The following is a 17,397-nucleotide window of genomic DNA, read 5'->3' on the forward strand; positions in this document are numbered from 1 at the left end:
GTTTGGGTTTCTCAGATGTTTGCTCACGATTAGATTCAGGTGTGAATCTGGGCAAGCATACTGCAGAAATGAAATTGTGTTTTTCTCAGTTCTCATCGTTGGAGGCACTTGATTTTGATTTGTTCCATTGCAGACGTTAACTTTCATTTTGAGGTTCCATTGGAGTCCGCCTGGTTTCTCCACTGTAGATACACTATTTCCCCTTTGTGATTACTAAGTATCTTGGTCGAGACTACTTATCTATCCTACAAAGGCTGTTCGTCATCAGACTTTCAGCTACCAGTCCTTTTTAAAACGTGTTTGTTAAATTGGTCTTAATTTTTCAACATGGGTTTGCTTATCCATGAGTAAATACAGAGTCTGGATCCACTGGGCTAGCTGGAGCAATCTGAATGGGTCTAAGTGTCCTGTCCTTTGGTTAAGCGAAACCCGAACTCAGTGTGGAATGAAATTGAGGTGCAAGCAATTCCTTTATGTGCTGGAAAGAATCTAAAGCCTTACGGAGCCGGGCATGTTGGATGGATTTATCACGTGCATTAAGACAGACATTGGTGGGGCACGGGCCTGATTCCTGGGGAAGCAGTGCAGTTAGTGGCTGTTCTCTGCGGGTCACGGATAAAGGGGCTGCTGTGAACGGGCTTCCTGATTCCAGGGGAGAGTTTGTATCCTGTAGTGCAAAGGTACAGCAGCAGCTCCGCTGCCAAGGGCAGAGTGGGTGCGGTTACCTCATCCGGCAGAAGAGTTGGGTGGTCATCAGAATGGCTTGACCCACAGGAATTGTGGGTGGCAGTGAACTATCATGTGGTTCCCGGGACTGAAATTGATAGGAAACCCACGAAGGGCTGACTTGATACATTTGACTGAAGCAACAACCTGGAATTTTAATGAACACAGCCCGCTGGTGAGTCACTGAGCCAGAAGTCACAGCCACTTGCTCAGTGGTCAGACCTGAATCAGTTCCCAGTCCCAGAGAGTCCTTTTAATTAAGGAAAAGATGGGTGTTCATGGGGATGGATCCTGTGCTGGCACCACAGGTATTAAAACAACAATAGCAACAATTTTTCTCCTAGCCTTTCTGAGAAGGACCTGCAGCCACATTCCCCACATGGTGCCCTGGGGAGAGAAAAATATTCAGACCTTCAGGGGATCACCGGACATTTACTCTGAGCCAACAATGACCCTCAGGAGAGAGACCCCACCAGAAACCAGCCCTGCTAGCATCTTGATCTTGGACTTGCAGCCTCCAGAACTGTGAGAAAATAAATTTCTGTTGTCTAACCCACCCACCCCCCCGTCTGTGGGATTTTGCTCTGGCAGCCCCAGCAGACTAACATGAGCTTGTTCTCAAGCTCACCCTAGACACCCAGGGAAGCTGCAGGAGCAGGTAGCTTCTTCTGGAGGCGCCCTTTCCAGGTCCCTCTGCTTGCATCTCTGATTTTATGGGGAGTTCCCTAAAACGAGTTGACTGAGCAATAAAAAACAGAGCCTGCTGCAGTCATGCTAAGTTGGCACTGGCTGGAAAAGGACTGATGGCATCCCAGCCCTACTGGACTGGCCCACGTGGCCAGTGGGCCATTTCTGAGCAATAGATTTGGTTATGTTATCTGCTTTACCTGGAAGGAGAGTTGACGGAGATATTTGTCTACACTGATGATCAGGGACTGAGAAGGAATGCGTTTGGAGGGTTAGGGTTAAGGAGATCTGGGGAGGAATTAGGGGGATGGACAGACCTTTTGCAGTGGGGCCAGATGTGAGAATATTTGCGTTCCACATGCATCTCACCAGATGTTGCTGTTGTGTAGGACGCGCTGGACAGTCAGGTGGAGATGATGGCCCATTCTGCAGATGTTGGCCGGCTGCCTTGTCCAGCCATCCCAGTCTTTGCACAAAAAGCCCATGAAAGAAGTGCCAATGGCGGCATGGCTGCAGACAATCTGTGGATTAACAACACAGGTCTCTCCCCACCGAGGCCCATATGGCTGCCGTCCAGCGCTCAGTCTCTCAGCAGCTGAGCCCGACACGGAGTGGTGATGTGGCACCACGTCCTGGGCTCCCAGCAGCCACCCGGCAGTCAGTCCGTCCCATCCGACCTCGCTGAGTACATGCTTATCCTGGGCGTGGTTCTCCTTCCCATCTGGATCCTTCCTGAGTGCCCGCTTCACTTTCACACTAACCTACCCACGATCGCCTCTGACCAAGGAACCAAGGGAGAGCCTCAAGGCCTGACACCCATGGGGCCTCTGAGTCTTCCCCGTGTCTCTCATCTAGAAGGGCCAAGAGGAGGAATGGCCCACGTAAGGTGCCCAGGGTGCCAGCTGGGAGAACAAACCTTGAAGGCTGAGTTTCTGCCCTCTCAGATGTGTTCTCAGCCAGCAATCAATAAACAGCACTAGTTTTCCTGTGGCCGGAAAGCATGGGTCCAGGGCAAAGTGGTCGAGGCCCCTGTCACTGTCGCACTTAAGGGTCCCCACTTGCTGTCTGTGCTCAGAACTCTGGGATCTGCTGGTTTATTAAGTCTTGGTATCTGGGAAGGAATGTATTACACGGGGGAAGCTTTTGCCCTGTACACAGGTTTTCCTAAACAGTATTTGCCCTTCCTTCCTGCCACATTTATAACTGTACCTCCTCCACCAGCTCTAAGAAGTGGGAGTGGGCAATCCTTCCCACTTTACAGATGAGCACGCAGACCCCCGGAGGATGCAGCAGCGGTGGCGCTGGGATCCTGGCGCCAGCAGGCCCCAGAGGCGCGTCTTAACCATGGATCTGCGGATCTGAATCCAGAGCAAGGACTAATTTGCTCCACGCAAGGCTCCCAAAAGCGCTTCTCTCTCATCAGGGCGGAGAAAGGCAGCATTTGGAGATGGGAAGCCAAGAGTTAATGGTTAAAACACACACGTGCAACAATCCCGTGCTTCCTCACGGCTGCTAATCTCCGACATGAAGTGTGGGTGAGTAATTCTCACCGGGATCGTCCCTGGTAACCGGTGGTCCCGGCGCTCGGCCGTGCGCGCTGCACGGAGGCCGGCCTCTCCCCCCGCCCCGCCCCGCCCCGCGCCCTCCCGCCGCAGCCGGGTTATTTTTGGCAACACGGTTTTCTGATTTTAATAGACCGCAAACCTGCTCCTTAAAAGAATCGGATGGGCAGAAAAGGAGACGAGGAGGTGGGGTGGGGTGTCTCGTAGCCGTGCGCGGGGGCGGGGAGGGGCGGGCGGGGAGGGCCGGGGTTTGGGGCGCCCCCGCCCGCGGTGACGCGCGCCCCCCGCCCTCCGCAGCGCCACTGCAATGGCTGAGCCGGGCCGTCGGACGCCGCTGCCCGGAGCCCCTGAGCCGCCCGCTCGCGGGGAGCCTCGGTGAGCAGCCGCGGCCGGGCCGGGCCTCCGCGCTGCGCCCGCGCCTGGCACCGTGCGTCCCGGGCCGGGGCGCCCTGCTCGGCAGGGTTGGCCGGAGATGGCCGGGGAGTGGCCCGGGGGTGGCCTGGAGAGGCCCGGGAGTGGCCCGTAGGTGGCTGTAAGGTGGCTCGGGGTTGGTCGGGGATGGCCCGGAGGTGGCCTTGAGCTGACCCGGAGATGGTCGGGGGTGGCCCGAAGGTGGCGGGGTGACATCCCGCAGGCCGGGGTCCCGCGCACCCAAGGCGCCCTTGCTGGGGGTGGGAGTCCTCTCTGCCTCTCCAGGCGCCCCCGAGGGCCATGGGCCACCCCTCTGGATCGCGCTGGTTTCCCGGGACCCCGTGGGGCGCGGCGGCAGGCGCACAGGCCCTGGCTGGGCGCGCAGGTATTCGCCGGGGGCGCGACTCCGCATTTACGCGTCGCCGACCGAGCCGCCCTCCGGAAGGCGCGGCCCTTGCGATTGTTTTTTTTTTTTTTTTTTGGTGTCCAGTTTTTAATCTCACGTGTTTGCGTTTCCGGGGGGTGGTGGCGTAGCTGTCGGATGCTCACAGAATCGGAAGCCACAGAATAAAGGGTTTAATTGGGTGTCAGGAGTCAGAGAGGAGGCACCGGCCTCCAGTTTTCCTGGAAAAACCTGCCCCTCCCTTTGACCTTGCATCTTGGGAGAGGCGGATCCGATTCTCAGCAGTTCCCTCCTGCTCGGCGTCTTAGGTTTTGATTCATTATTCTCTTTCTGCAGCGACAGAATGCGGTAAAGCTTCTCTGTTGCATCTTGTCTGCAAATGCAAGGAACAGACCTGCGGGTCGAGGCGCTGGCTTGCAGGAGAACAGCGAGAAATCGGAATTGCCTCTCGGCCTCGGCTGCCACGCCGGGAGCCGGGCGTTGTCAGGGGCTGGGAGGACCTGCGGCCCACCTGGCCGGAGGCTCCCCTGCCCTGGGGAGGGTGGAGGGAAAAGGTACCGGGCAGGCCGTCTGTCAGGACTCAGGGCCCTCCTAGCCCTTCGCACCTTTCTGAGAGCTGATTTGTGCCCGTGAACTAAGACTCCACCTGGCAACTACCTGCAATAGTTTCTCCCCACATTCATGGCAGATAGATCCCTGCCTACCTTCTCATAAACTTCAGTATTAAGGAGCGAAGTTCCTCCTTTAACGTGTTTCCAGGACACGTGACCAGAACGCTGCCGTGCCTTCAGAAGGGCAGCTTATGGCACCACTGTGAGCAAGTCCTGGGGTCTGGGGCTTCGGCACCACAAGTTTGCATTCATGATGCCCGTGAGATCTAAGCGACTGTAAACATGGCATAACGATAAATAAACTGTTATAAGAAAGAAAAAGATGAGACAGAGGAAAGTCATAATCAAAATGTCACCCATTCCATAGCACCTGGGGACCCCCGCTCCCTCCCTGGTGCTGGGCTGTCAGGCTGGCTAGGTCCCCTGCAGCAGCATCCAGCAAAGATCCTGCATACGGGGGGCCCTTCCTTGCTGGCCTCTTCTGTGACTCTACCTCTAGCCTGTGACTCAGATGAGCACTGGGTCAGCTCAGCTCTGGCAGATCTCTGGGGTGCCTCTGTCACCACCCCAAAGGGCTGGGACCCTCTGTGCAAGTCTCACCCTGTGTGAGGGACTCCCCCTCCCAAGTCTTCACCAGTACACTAGGTAAGCACTTGGGCCCCTTTACCTCTGACTTTTGCCTTTTTTTGTTTCCCTATTATAAAGGAAATTCTAAAATTATAGAGAAGTGCAATCAAGACAATCAATACTACCCCTAATTAACACCTGCATAGGTAACTCCTGCACATGGATAGGTGCTGCTGTGGACTGAATTATGTCCCCTAAATTCATTTGTGAAGCCTTGACCCCCAATGTGATGGCACTTGGAGGTGGGGTCTTTAGAGGTAATTAGGGTTGGATGAGGTCATGAGGGTGGGGCCCCCAGGATGGGATTAGTGCCCTTATAAGAGACATCAGAGAGCTTGCTCTGTCTCCGTCTCTGTCTCTGTCTCCCTCTGCCATGTAGGGATTCTGAGATGCATCCACATTGAGGAGTTCACCCCTTTTCTGAGGAGCCTTCCATGATGTACGTGTTACAGATATTTTTTAATTTTTATTTATTTATTTTGGCCGTGCCATGTGGCATGTAGGATCTTAGTTCCCCGACCAGGGATCAAACCTGCTCCCCCTGCATTGGAAGCGCGGAGTCTTAACCACTGGACCACCAGGGAAGTCCCCAAATACTTTTTTAAAGTTTTACAAGCGACTAATTTTAGACTTACAGAAAAGTTGCAAAAATAGCACTGAGTTCTGTAGGTTCCCCTGGCATTAACATCTTCTGTGACATCTTCCTGTAGATCATGGTCAGAACCAGGACATTAATTAGCACCTCTACACTATTCACCGGACGACCGGCCTTCCTCTCACCAGTTCCCCACTGATGTCCTTTTTCTGTCCCACCAGGATCCCAGCTGTTCTGCTTCCTTGGTCTCTTCCAGCAGGTGGCCCTTCCTTAGTCTTTCCTTGTCTTTTATGACGTTGATACTTTTAAAAACTATGTACTGATGAGTTGTTTTGTAAAATGCCCCTCAATTTGAGTTTATCTGCTCTTTTCTCGTGCTGGGAACGAGGTGATGCATTTTTGACCAGACCCCCCCACCCCCTCTGCACCCCCCACACCCCCCACCACCAGCGCCCATGTGCCTGTCTTCACGAACTGCTTCAGGAAGTCGCCATGTCCACACGGCTCGTTGACAGTGATGTAGGGCTGCCTCGATGCTTTCTCTGTGTGAAGTGGCCATCTTTCCTTTCCTTGAATCCTCACTCACCAGTGCCGGTGTCTCGCACATCTTGCATCTGAGTTATTACTGTGGTGTTTGCTGTCAGGCCTCCCTTGTTCTTTCCTTTCTCATTGCCGGTTGGAATTCTCCTGGAAGGGAAAGCCGTGTCCTCTCCTCATCCATTTACTTGATTATTTGTTCCTATCTGTAGGGACACATGAGTGATGGCTTTGCTCCATGGGTTAGAATCCAGTGGTAACAATATTTTGTCCAGCAGATGGTTCCAGCGCTGGCTTCAGGGACAACCTCAGGCTGCTGCTGGACTCTCTCAACAAGCCCATCTTTTCTTTCTCTTAAGTTAAAATATTTTTTTTCTCATTGTCTTACTTTCTGGAACTACAAGATGTTCCAGGCTTGGCTGGTTCCAAAAATCCTTGGTTTGTGGTTTCTTTCACTGAGTTTTTGTTTGTTTGTTTGTTTTTTAATGTTTTCCATCGTTTCCTTGCTTCTGTGTTGGTTTTAAACATCTGATGCTAGTCTCATTCTTTTGACTCTGTTCTTTTTGCCTGGAGGCCTTGAGGATTTTATCTTTATCTCTGGAATCTTATAGTTTTACTAGGAATGTTTCAGAGTTGATTGGCCTGGGTTTGTTTTTCTAGGTACCCAGTGGGCCTTTTGAGATGTGCAGATTCAGGTCTTTTTCTGTATATGGAAAGTTTCCATGGATTATAGCTTTAAATAGTAGCTTTGTTTGTGCCATTGCTTTGTTTTTCTTCTTTAAAGATCCTGAAGATATGAATACTATCCCTCCTCTGCTTATCTTCCCTTCTTTCTCTCTGACTCTTTACTGTTTCTTTATGTCACTCCCTTCTCTTGGTCTCTCCTGGCCTGGTCTTCAATCTTCAATGCTCCTTATTAGATTTTCATTTAAGTTTATTCTTCCTTGGGTACCTTATACCCTATTTCTCATTTATGAGATGATTTTGGCTTTCTCCTTCTCCTTCTCCTTCTCCTTCTCCTTCTTCTTCTTCTCCTTCTCCTTCTTCTTTGAATTTGATCAACTGTCTTTTCACTTTTCCCCATTTTTGGTTCGCTTTAGTGTTCAAATTTCTAATTCAGGGTGGTTTTACACACCCTCAGATGGCTGTTTGAAGATGCTTAATTCTGTATGGATTTAGTTTTCTTCTGCTTCAGGTTGCTTTTAAACTGGGGGAAATCGTATCAATTCTTTTGTGTGAAATTTTGTTTCCTGATTTTCTCCAATAGTCTCCTGTGGACTTTCTTTTCTTTTGTTTGTATTTATGATTTTGGGGTGTTTTACAAGAGGCCTAGCTTAATGGCCCCCTTTTATGTCATCCTGGGGATGTCCAGATGTTTTAGTGAGTTGTGTGTGTGCTGTGGTGATGGGGGTCTTTGTCTTGAAGACAGCATTTCTTTTTTCTTCTTTTCTCTTTCTTTACCTGGTTACTAATAGGAGTTTCTCTCTTCCTTTTTTCCCTTTTTCTCCTCAGAAGCTCTGTGTTTGGAAAGCTGACCTTTCAAACCATGCTGTCCTTTCACATCACTCTGGCCTCTTAACTTGAACCTGTTAACTTTGAATAGCTCACTTGGCCCTTTATCTGTCTTTATATCATATGCCTGCCCTCCCCAGCCCACCCTGACCTCCACCTTCTTTATCAAGATTAATCAGCACATAAAATTGTGTCCATGTATGATGTACAGCTTGTTGATTTGATGCATTTATAAATTGAACATGATTCCCACCATAGTATTAGCTACTATCCCCATCCTGTTATAGTTACCATTTGTTTTCTGTGGTGAGAACATGTAAGATCTGCCCTCTTAGCAATGCCGTGCCCTCTGATGGGGTCTGGGCCTTGTAGTTCTGTGAGCTCCCTTCCTGTAGTCAGGAAGGGGTTCTCGTGTTGGAAGTGGCTTTCATCTTTCCAGTGCCATCCACTAATCCACGCCAGTCCCGTCTGTCCTCCTGGCACTGGGTGGGGGCTGGGTGGGGCTGGATGGGGGCGTGAAGGATGGTGGTCCCGGGATTTGTTGATTTTTCTCCTTTTACTCACGGTTACTTGGAGGTTCTGCTACTCTGTCTTCAAGTAATGCCAAGGGTGTAGTTTGGCAAAGAATCTTTGATGTTGTGAAATTCTTTTGTGGAATTTAGCGAGGAGATTTTGGGGGGACTTGATTCTTGTACAGCCTACGTTATCTTCCTGAGGAACATTCTTGTCCAAGTCTTTTGTGGGTGTTTGTCTTCATTTCTTATGGAAATTCCTGGGGTGAAGCTGCTAGGTCACAGAGTAGGCGTGTGTCTTGTTTTATAAGAAACTGTCAGAACTTCCCCCCAAATGGCTGCACCATTTGATATGAAAATTCCAGTTGCTCCAAGTGCTTGCCAACATTTGGCGTTTGATCTTTTTAACTCTAGTCTCACTGGGGAGTGTGTGGTCGCATCTCTTTGTGGTTTTCACTTCCGTTTCCCTCGGTACTAATACATTGAGCACTTCTTTGTTCGGCGTTTGTATGTTTCCTTTTGTGAGGCGCGTGTTCAAATCTTTTGCCTATTTTTATTGGGTTGTTTGTCTTATTATGATTGAGTTGTAGGTGTTCTTTATATATCCTAGATGCCAGTTCTTTGTCAAATAGGTCTTGTGACTATTTTCTCCCCATCTGTGTCTCACTTATTCATTTTCTAAAGTGGACCTTTGGATGAGCAGAAGTTTTACATTTTGAGAAAGTCTAATTGATCAGGTTTTATGTGTGTGTGTGTGGTTATTTCTTTTTGTGTGTGTCTTGTCAAAGAAACTTGCCCTCCTCCACGTCCCAACCGTCTTCTCCTGCATATTCTCCCTGTGCCCTTCTGACGGGACCCCAGTAGTGTTGGACAGTCTCCTCGTGTTCTGGTCTGAGAGGCTTACCTGGCCCATGTCCTGCAGAGGCTGGAATCGCCACTTGCCCCGGGAGCTCCAGGTCTTTTTGGGGAAATGTTATCTGAAGACCCACACGGCTGGGTGCTAGCGGAACTCATGGCTTCTGCATTGGTCTCGACTTTGTGTATTTTCAGCGGACAACACTAGAAACAATTTTAAGAGAAGATGCATGATGATTTTATACTGAAAATTTTAATTCAAATTTAAGACTATTGATAATTATTTCTGTATTTTTATATTTCCATCTTCTTTCTCTTAGGCTGAGATTCTTGGCTCCTAATGACATTCATAAGATTACTTCTTTGCTTTATTCTATTAGTTTCAAAATAGTATCAGTGTGTTAAAAGAGTGTGGTTAGTAAAAAAAAAGTTTGATTTCTTTGCATTTCTTTTTGTCTTTAATTCACTAAGTTCATTTGTTTCACTTTACTTTCACTTTTTAGGAATGGCTTTGCTTTTCCTTCACGTTGATTTAATTTTGTTATAGTTCTATGCTAGCACATATATAGAGCTATAAACCAAAGTACTTTGAGAGCAGACCAGCTGCATCTTTGTCTTTTTAACCCTCTTCTCTCTCCTCTGTTGGTAATATTTTTAAAGTAGGCTTTGATTTATGTTTCTACTTAACAGTAATATAGGCAAATGCACGTGTATTTCCACTTCCCCTGTCCCGTCTTAGGGGAAGGGTAACCTACTATGAGCCTGTTGTACTCTTCGCTGTGTTCACTTAGTGCCAGGTCTCAGCATTGCTGTGCAGAGACCGCCCTCATTCTTGTCCTCAGCTGCCTAGTATTCCCCGAGGGGCTGGATCTTAACCTAGTCAACGAGCTCTCTGTCCACAAACATTTGGATTGTTTCCAGTTGAATATCCTTGTGCACGCATGGTTTTTATATATTTTCATGTATATCTCTGACTAGGTTCTTAGAAGTGGGATTTCTAGGCCAAAAGGAAAATGACTGTGTACTTTTGCTATATATTGCCAAAATCCCCTCCCCAGGAGTTGCACTATCCTGTGGCATTCTACCAGCAACGCATGAGAGCCTGGTTCTCACAGCCTTGCCAACAGACAATGTTGTCAAACTTTTGGGGGTTTGCCAGGTAGGGGAGAAACGGTAAATTCAGTGTATTTTTATTTGCATTTCTCTTACCAGGAGTGAAGTTGAGCATCTTTTCATGTATTTAAAGGCTTTTTGCATTTTGTTTTGTGTGAACGGTTTATTCATAAGTCTTGCCCATTTTTTTCTTTCTTCTCTAGGGTTGTTTGGCTCTTTTCTTCTCAATTTTCGGAAGTTCGTTATATATTAGCCTTTGACCTATGATATAAGTTGCATATATTTTCTCTATTTTGTCATTTACCATTGAACTTTGCTTATGGTAGGGTTTTCTTTTGTTGTTATTGTTTTTCCCATGCAAAACCACGTAAGCGTTTATCCCACCAAGCCTCCATCTCAGGGGGAACCACCCCGTTTTGAGGTGCACACTTGCTAGTGGTTTCTGAGTTCCTGGTTCTCAGAACCATCACACATCCCTTTTCCCAGGCTCACCAGCTCCTGCACGGTTTCTTAGGGGGTTGGTGGGGGTGGTTTGGAAGTAGTGGCTGGCAGAGTGAAGCTGGCTGCAAAGCCCCTCCTCTGGAGTCTGGGCTCCTTTGTGGGGTTTAGTGGTCATGCTGTGAGGCCCTGGGCTGGGTGTCAGGAAGCAGCCTCTGCAGAGACCTCCTGGCAGGCTCGCTTTGGGGGTGCCCACTGTGACGGCACAGCCCCCGTAGGTAAGAGGCTGAGGGATCCTGAGCTCCCAGCCCCCGCCCGAAGCAGAACCCCCAGAACCCAGGGAGTGAGAGCAGGAGCCCAGCTTGGGTGCAGCCGCTCCAGACACCACCTGGGGCAGGAATGAGCCTCCCGCTAAGCTTTGCCCACCTTTCTGACCACGCAACCCCAGTGAAGTAAGACGGTTGTTCTAAGCTGGCAAGTAGTAGTGATTGGAAGAGAGGCAGCGCTTTGTCATCTTTTTGTGGAAGATGTTTTTAATTTGTGTTTTGTTTTACTTTTCTGGTGGCTCCGTTTAGTATTGAGAGGAAATTTGGGGAGGTTCAAAAATGATGACAGCCATTTTGCCTCTAGCTCAGAAGTGTATTTCTTAATTTCCACTTAATGGCTCCATTGATGTATTTGGGTGGAAATCTCTTTTACTTTCTGCTTCCTATTTGTTGCACCCTTTTCTTCTTTCTTGCCTTCGTTTGCATTGACTGAGATTTTTCTCCTCTCTTCTATTTAAACATCGTATATTCTATTTTCTATCATCTTCATGACCATCACTAAAAAACAGCAGGCCAAATTACCTTTTCAAGGCTGCGGTGAACCAAAACCCTCCTCCCAGGTAATACAAGGACTTGGGATACTCTACATCAGTTTCTCCCTCTCCTAACTTTTATGTTTTGTTGTTTGGCATTTTGTTTCTAACTTGTTTACTTTGTAACACCACTAGAAATCATTATTAGTTCTTTACGCATTTATTTTTTATAGTTCCTCACATATTTTGCACTTTGCTGCCTTTCCGTGTCCTTCCGGCCTCTCAGCGGTCCCTTTAGAACCATCCTCCTCTGCCCGAGGCAAATCCTTTCGTTTCCTTTGTTCAGTCCTGGCATCCACTCTCTCAGTTCCTTTTTTCTTTTTTTTTTTTTTGGTCTGAAATTTTCTTTCTTTCAAGAATGAGGGTGAAATATATTTTTACTAGGGATTGAATTCCTCTTTGGCAGGTATTTTTTTAAGTGCATTTAATCCTTTATTCCATTGTTTTATGGCTTCTGTTGTTCTGATGAGAAGTTAGTCGTTAGTCTAACTGCCCTTCCTTTGAACATAAGCTTTTATTCCTCTGTCAGATTTTATTATTTTCTCTTTGTCTTTGTTTCTTTTTTCCTCAAGTTTCATTATGATGTGTCTAGATTTTGACTTACTTTGAATCTTTGGATGGTTGTCTTTCATCAATTTCAGAGAATTCTCAGTGACATCTGCAAATTTTGCATCCAAGTTTTTGCCCTCATTTTTCCTTCTAAGCGACCTTCTCATCCTATCTCTGCCTCTCTCACCTCTCTTTTGTGTGTGCTGCCTTTTCTGTGTTCACTTCTGGGTCATTTTTTCTATGTCATCTTCCAGTCACTAGTTCAGTCTTATGCTACCACAATGTCCATTGTGTCTTAACTCCAGTTATTATATTTGTTTTTCTAAAGTGCTCTCTGTTTTATTCAGGTTTGAGATATTATGTCTTGTCGTTTTCTACTCCTTGAAGTTGTTTTCAAGCTTCAAACTTATTTCTTTAAAAAAAAATAGAACCAGACCGTGGGGAGGGGGGAGAAGGGGTCTCTGGGGACTCTGCTCAGATGTGCTGTGAACCCAAAGCTGCCCCCAAAAGTAAAGCCTATTTAAAACATAGCAAGGGTTGCTGTTTTGTGATCGGTAGTTGTTAATTCTGTGCTGAAGTTTGTGTGGGTCTCTTTCTATTTTTTAAGCTCGTTCTTGCTCAGTTGCCGTGTGCCCTGCCTTCCCTGGTGTCATTAGCTGTCCTTGAACAATTGTCTGTGGGTTTCCCTGAGAGCTCGGGTGAATGTGCTCCTCTAGGAGAGGGTCACACTCACTCCTGCCGGGCAGCTGGGACACCTGGCTGGGAGCGCTCCAGGCCGCTTCTCTGCCTGGAGGCCCTTGTTCCCCTCTGGTCTCCGCTGTGCGAGGACCGACTGCTGTGTGCGCTTCTCAGGGCTGGGCTTCCTGCGCTGTTCCCTTCACAGCAGCTCTCTCTGCAGTCCCGTGGAATGGGGTGGCGGATGCGGTGGGGGTGGGCACAGCTGAATAGCCCCCGAGGGTTAGCCCTTTGGTCCTAGCTTAGCCCCAGGCGGGTAACTGGTGGAACTCCCCACTGGAGCAAGTACGCGCTCACGTCTTGTCCACAGGAGGTGTTGGCTTTAGGCAAAGGCTGCCTTGGTTTTTCCATAATGTGCTGTCTCTCCGTCCAGGCGGGCCCGGGACTTTGGCATCTCAGCATCTTTGTTGCCTTTAGGTGGGAGGTGAGTGAGTGAGTTCTGACCTAACCAGCGCACCATTACCTGAAAAAGAGTTCTGAAACTCTTCTTTGCTCCCATGGAGTATTGCAGATGGTTTGGAGATGTTGCTTTCCGTCCAGGGTGGGGCAGTGAGAGCAAGAAGCTGCCTTAAAGTGGGGCTGCAACCTTGAGGCCACATTGTCATGGTCTCAAGGCCATAGTTGGAATGACCACAGGTGGACCAGGGGACCTTACCCTGTGAACTTGAAAGAGGATGTGGAACGAGGTGTCCACACCCTAAAACAACTTCTCATCCAGTGCCAGCGCCAGTGCCAACCACAGCTTGGAGAAACTAGCAGGGTTTCTGGGGAGGGTTCAGTTCATGTGAGGGGCATGCCTGGGAAAGGCTGGACACCTCTCTCTCTCCTGGTCACGCTGTCCACCAAGAATCTTAGAAGTGGGGGCATGCGGGGCAAGTCACCAAGGAGCTTCCTCTGTGGACGAGCTCAGGGAATAGCTTCTGGGTTAATGTTTCTGGTGCCTCTCATCCCAGGGGCTCAGGCCAGCGCGGGAGGCCCCGCCAGCGGTTAGGGCGCTGGTGGACACAGGGCGGATGAGTTGTCGAGCTGACTGGGCCGGCGGGGCGTGGATGAGTCCAGACAGAGCCACCAGCGGGCAGCCCGATGAGTGGAGAAGCGCTGCAGAGCTGACGCCCGAAGCCGGGTGTGAGTCAGGTAGAGGCGGGGCTGCAGCATCCGCTCAGGTGGGATCAGCTCACCACTAGGCGTGGTCAGGGAGCTGCAGTCGGCGAGAGAGTTGAGAAAGGGCAGCACCCTAGACGGCACCGCGGGAAGCAGGCCGCGCCCTCTCACTCCCCGCTCCCGGGCCAGGTCCTCCGAGGGTCCTGCACCCCACGTTCCCCGGAGGAAGGCAGGCGGACCCTCGGGGTGTGTTGCAGGGCGTTGGCTGCTTTGAGGCTCGCTGGGGCAGATTTCTTGGGACTGCTGGTGTCTGTTTAGTTCGTTCTGTTTCTCCTGGAGCCAGAGCAGCAGTTGTGAAGGTTGGACTCTTAGCTGGGAGGTTGACGCAGGTTCTTTCTTCCGCGGGAGCGGTGCACTGGTGAGCACGTCCCCAGGGTGTCATGCAGAGGTCACACAGCTGTTCCCACAGGCCACGGCGCATGGGGGTGACTCGTCTTGAGAAGCACCGCTCAGAGCAGTTGGCTTGCGAAATGGCATGAATCAATTAAAATCCAACATCTTTTTTTTTTTGGCAACATTTGGGAGGGAATTAAAGCAAAGCAGGCTTTGCCAAGAAGCCCATAGGCCATGATGAAGTCAAGTTTGGAAGCAGATGGAAGGAAGGGTCAGTGCACCTGCGGTCAGCAAGCTGGGGCACCGCCGGCAGGTCCGAGCCGTGTGAACTGCCCGCCTTGGTTTTAATTAATGCCTGTTCTGGCTTCACTTTTTTTTTTTTTTTTTTTTTTTTAAATACCGTCTGAACTTGGGACCCCGGTCTGCAGGAGGGGAGCGAGCTGCTCCCTTGTTCTCTCCCACCAGGGTCTGCAGCCCGCGTGGTCCCTCGTGCCGCCCGACACTGGGGCACTGAGGGACCCAGCAACTGGCCTTCTCCCCTTGGGGTCCTGGCCCTCAGACCCCACCCCCTTGTCTTGTTCAAACATCCCCTGGTGGGATTGCACCTGCCTCTCTCCCTAACTCTCCATAGCACATGCTCATAATTCAACCTGAGTTTTCTGCCGGGCGCCGTCAGCTGCAGCACGAGGTCGGCGGCGCCCTGGCTGATGGTCCTCGGCCAGTGTCGCCTGCTTGTTTGTGGGCAGTCAGCGCCTGTCTTTTCAAAGCCTGGCTCGAGCACAAGAATCTGAGTCCAGTCCGGCCTCGTTCCTGGTGGCCAGAGTGGGTCCGGGCCTCTCTTCTCGCCTCTGGAGCCCAGGTGTGTGCTCTGAAGAGCGGGTGCCGCTGGCCGGGCTCTCGGGGGTGACGGGGGCGATGTCCTGCTGCTCGCTGGGTCCACACTTAGTTCATTCAATCGCAGCCATGGGCAGCCCCTCCCCTGCTCCTCGTGTAGAGAACCCTCTAGAACTTAAGTGTCTGTACCCCTGCCATCCTCACGAGAGCCCTCAGAGAGCAGACTCGCAACTTGGAAGGGGGCCCGTCCCGGTGACTCTGGTTCTTGGGGAGAAGCGGGAGGGATGGGGTCTTCCTAAACTGGTGCCACCAACTGGGTTCACGCGACTCCCAGCACATGGCCGGGCTCTGCCCACGCGCGTGTGCGAAGACCAGCCAGACCGTGTGCTGCCCGCACCCGTCCTTCCCTGTGATAAGGGAGAGGAGCTCGTATGAAAAAACCTTGAAAGAACAAAGGGACACTGCTTTGAAAAGCAGCCGATAAAGGGACTCTCCTGGCCGTCCAGTGGTTAGGACTCCGCGCTTCCACTGCAGGGGTCACGCGTTCGATCCCTGGTTGGGGAACTAAGATCCTACAGGCCGCGCAGCATGGCCAAAAAGCAAAGCAAAGAAAAAAAAGCAGCAGATAAAGTAAAAAATGAAATTCTGCTGATGGCTCTTCCCCAGGAGCCGTTCCGGACTTGCCCTGCTTCCTCTGCCGCGTGCGGCTCTCGGAGGACCGAGCCCGTGGTCGGTGCCCGGCTGGGCCAGAGCCCGTTCACAGACCCCCAGGCTGGTCCCCGCCGCTCGCGACGCGAGAGCAGATGCTCCAGGTTGCTGCCCTGAAACGGGCTGACTCTCCAGGCGTGGCCGCACGGCAGCTCCTGTAGCTGAAAGCTCTCTGAACTGGGGAGAATCCCTCCGTGCAGCGTATGTCCGACCTGGGCCTCATCCCCTGGAGCCGGGGTCCCCAGCCTGCGTGCGGTCAGGGGCTGGAAGGGGGGCAGACCCCCGAGGGCACGGGGGCTTCACAGAGCAGGTGGTGCGGGCTGGAGGCTCCCGTCTGGGAGGAGAGACTCTGGTTGAGCCTGGCGGCGTGTGGAGGGAGGCGGGCTGCTGGAGGGGGGTCCACGGGGGCGGTCACTGTCCAGTGACCTATTTCCACGCCTCCTTCCGGGACACTTCCTCCAGCTTTCCACCCGACTTTGCACGAAGCTCTCAGGCTTCAGCAGGGCAGCCTGCAGACAGAAGGTTTTCTGAGCCCCGGGGGCGGGGCAGGGGGGCTGATGAGACGAATGAGACTCTGGGTGGCTGCTGTGGCCCCTGGCAGGACGGGACAGAGGCCCTTCTGTGCCCAAGGACCCCAGCCTCTCCGAGGGTGTGTGACCGGGTCGCTCAGCTGCATAAACGCAAGTCAGCATTGGGCTGGTCGGTACAGTTTTCCGCGACGTTCTTTGGCATCTGTGGAGAGGGTCTTTCACGCATTAGTCAGTCCTGTATTTTCTCGGCACTAAGTTTTGATCTATTGACGGTCTTCTCAGGGTCTCTTGATGTCGGGTTAAGGTACATGGGTGCCCCCCTTCTGCAGCGGGTTCTGTCGGATTTGGGATATCACGTTGTGTAGCAAGAAGGTGACGCCTTTAAGTGCAAACGGGGTTCAGTGACGTGCAGTGAAACAGCCGTTCGCCGGCACCGGAGTAGCGGTGGGGATCCCACCCCCCTGCCCCCCGCACGCGTGTAGGATGCTGGGGCCGTCGCGGCATGTGCCGGGTCCACCAGCACGCTGCCGGCAAGACAGTGGACGTGAGCTGGTCTGAGGGCCGTCAGGAGAGGAGGTCCCAAAGTCTCCACCATGGGGAGAGCAGGAGGGCAGCCCCGCCTTGGGCGAGGCCCCGAAGGACCGCTGCTGCCCCTCCCGCAGGAGCAAACGGCATGGAGCCCCCCACGCGGTGGGGTTTAGGAAGAAGGCTCGGGCCGGGTCAGCAGCCAGGTGCCAGCTCCCGGGCCTGGCCGACTGGCAGCGAGCAGACTGCATCCAGCTCACTGCAGACCCCGCCTGGCCACGTCTGAGGTGCTCACGACCCTCAGTGTGACCGAGGGGCCGTCCAGGCGAGTCACGTGGGACAACGGGCCCATCTCTGATGCTGACTCCTCCTCTGGGTGACCATTCCGGCGGGGCTGGGGAGCGTCCCAGGCTTGTTTGCCCTTCCCAAATGGCGGGCTTACTCCTCCATCCAGGAACCTGACACAGAGGCTTTGTGGCTACTGATGGTGCCCCTTGCGGCTCTGCACCTGGGGACCCAGGATGGCGTTCAGGGTCCTTTGGTGTCAGCGTCCCCTCAGACCCCATATCCGCAG

At 51.5% G+C, this 17,397-nt stretch overlaps 1 protein-coding gene and 1 long non-coding RNA gene across 10 annotated transcripts in view; one reads left to right on the forward strand and one right to left on the reverse strand.

Annotated features, from left to right (window-relative positions):
- Window positions 1-277: 277 nt before the first annotated feature.
- LOC309635614 lies at window positions 278-1,913 on the reverse strand. Its single transcript, XR_014248932.1, has 2 exons — window positions 1,783-1,913; window positions 278-873 (listed from the first exon to the last, which is right to left on the reverse strand). It is a non-coding gene; the product is annotated as an uncharacterized lncRNA (long non-coding RNA).
- Window positions 1,914-3,220: 1,307 nt separating this feature from the next.
- JAKMIP3 (Janus kinase and microtubule interacting protein 3) overlaps window positions 3,221-17,397 on the forward strand; it is a 102,415-nt gene continuing 88,238 nt past the window's right edge. For 2 of the 9 annotated variants that reach the window (XM_082407107.1, XM_082407100.1), the window contains exon 1: window positions 3,221-3,350. The gene's annotated coding sequence lies outside the window, so the exon portion shown is untranslated. The remainder of the gene's footprint in view (window positions 3,351-17,397) is intronic. The other 7 variants (XM_082407101.1, XM_082407103.1, XM_082407108.1 and 4 more) reach the window with 5 other exon arrangements.

This window comes from Balaenoptera borealis (assembly GCF_965194805.1).
Source record: "Balaenoptera borealis genome assembly, chromosome: 10".
Classification (NCBI taxonomy): Eukaryota; Metazoa; Chordata; class Mammalia; order Artiodactyla; family Balaenopteridae; genus Balaenoptera; species Balaenoptera borealis.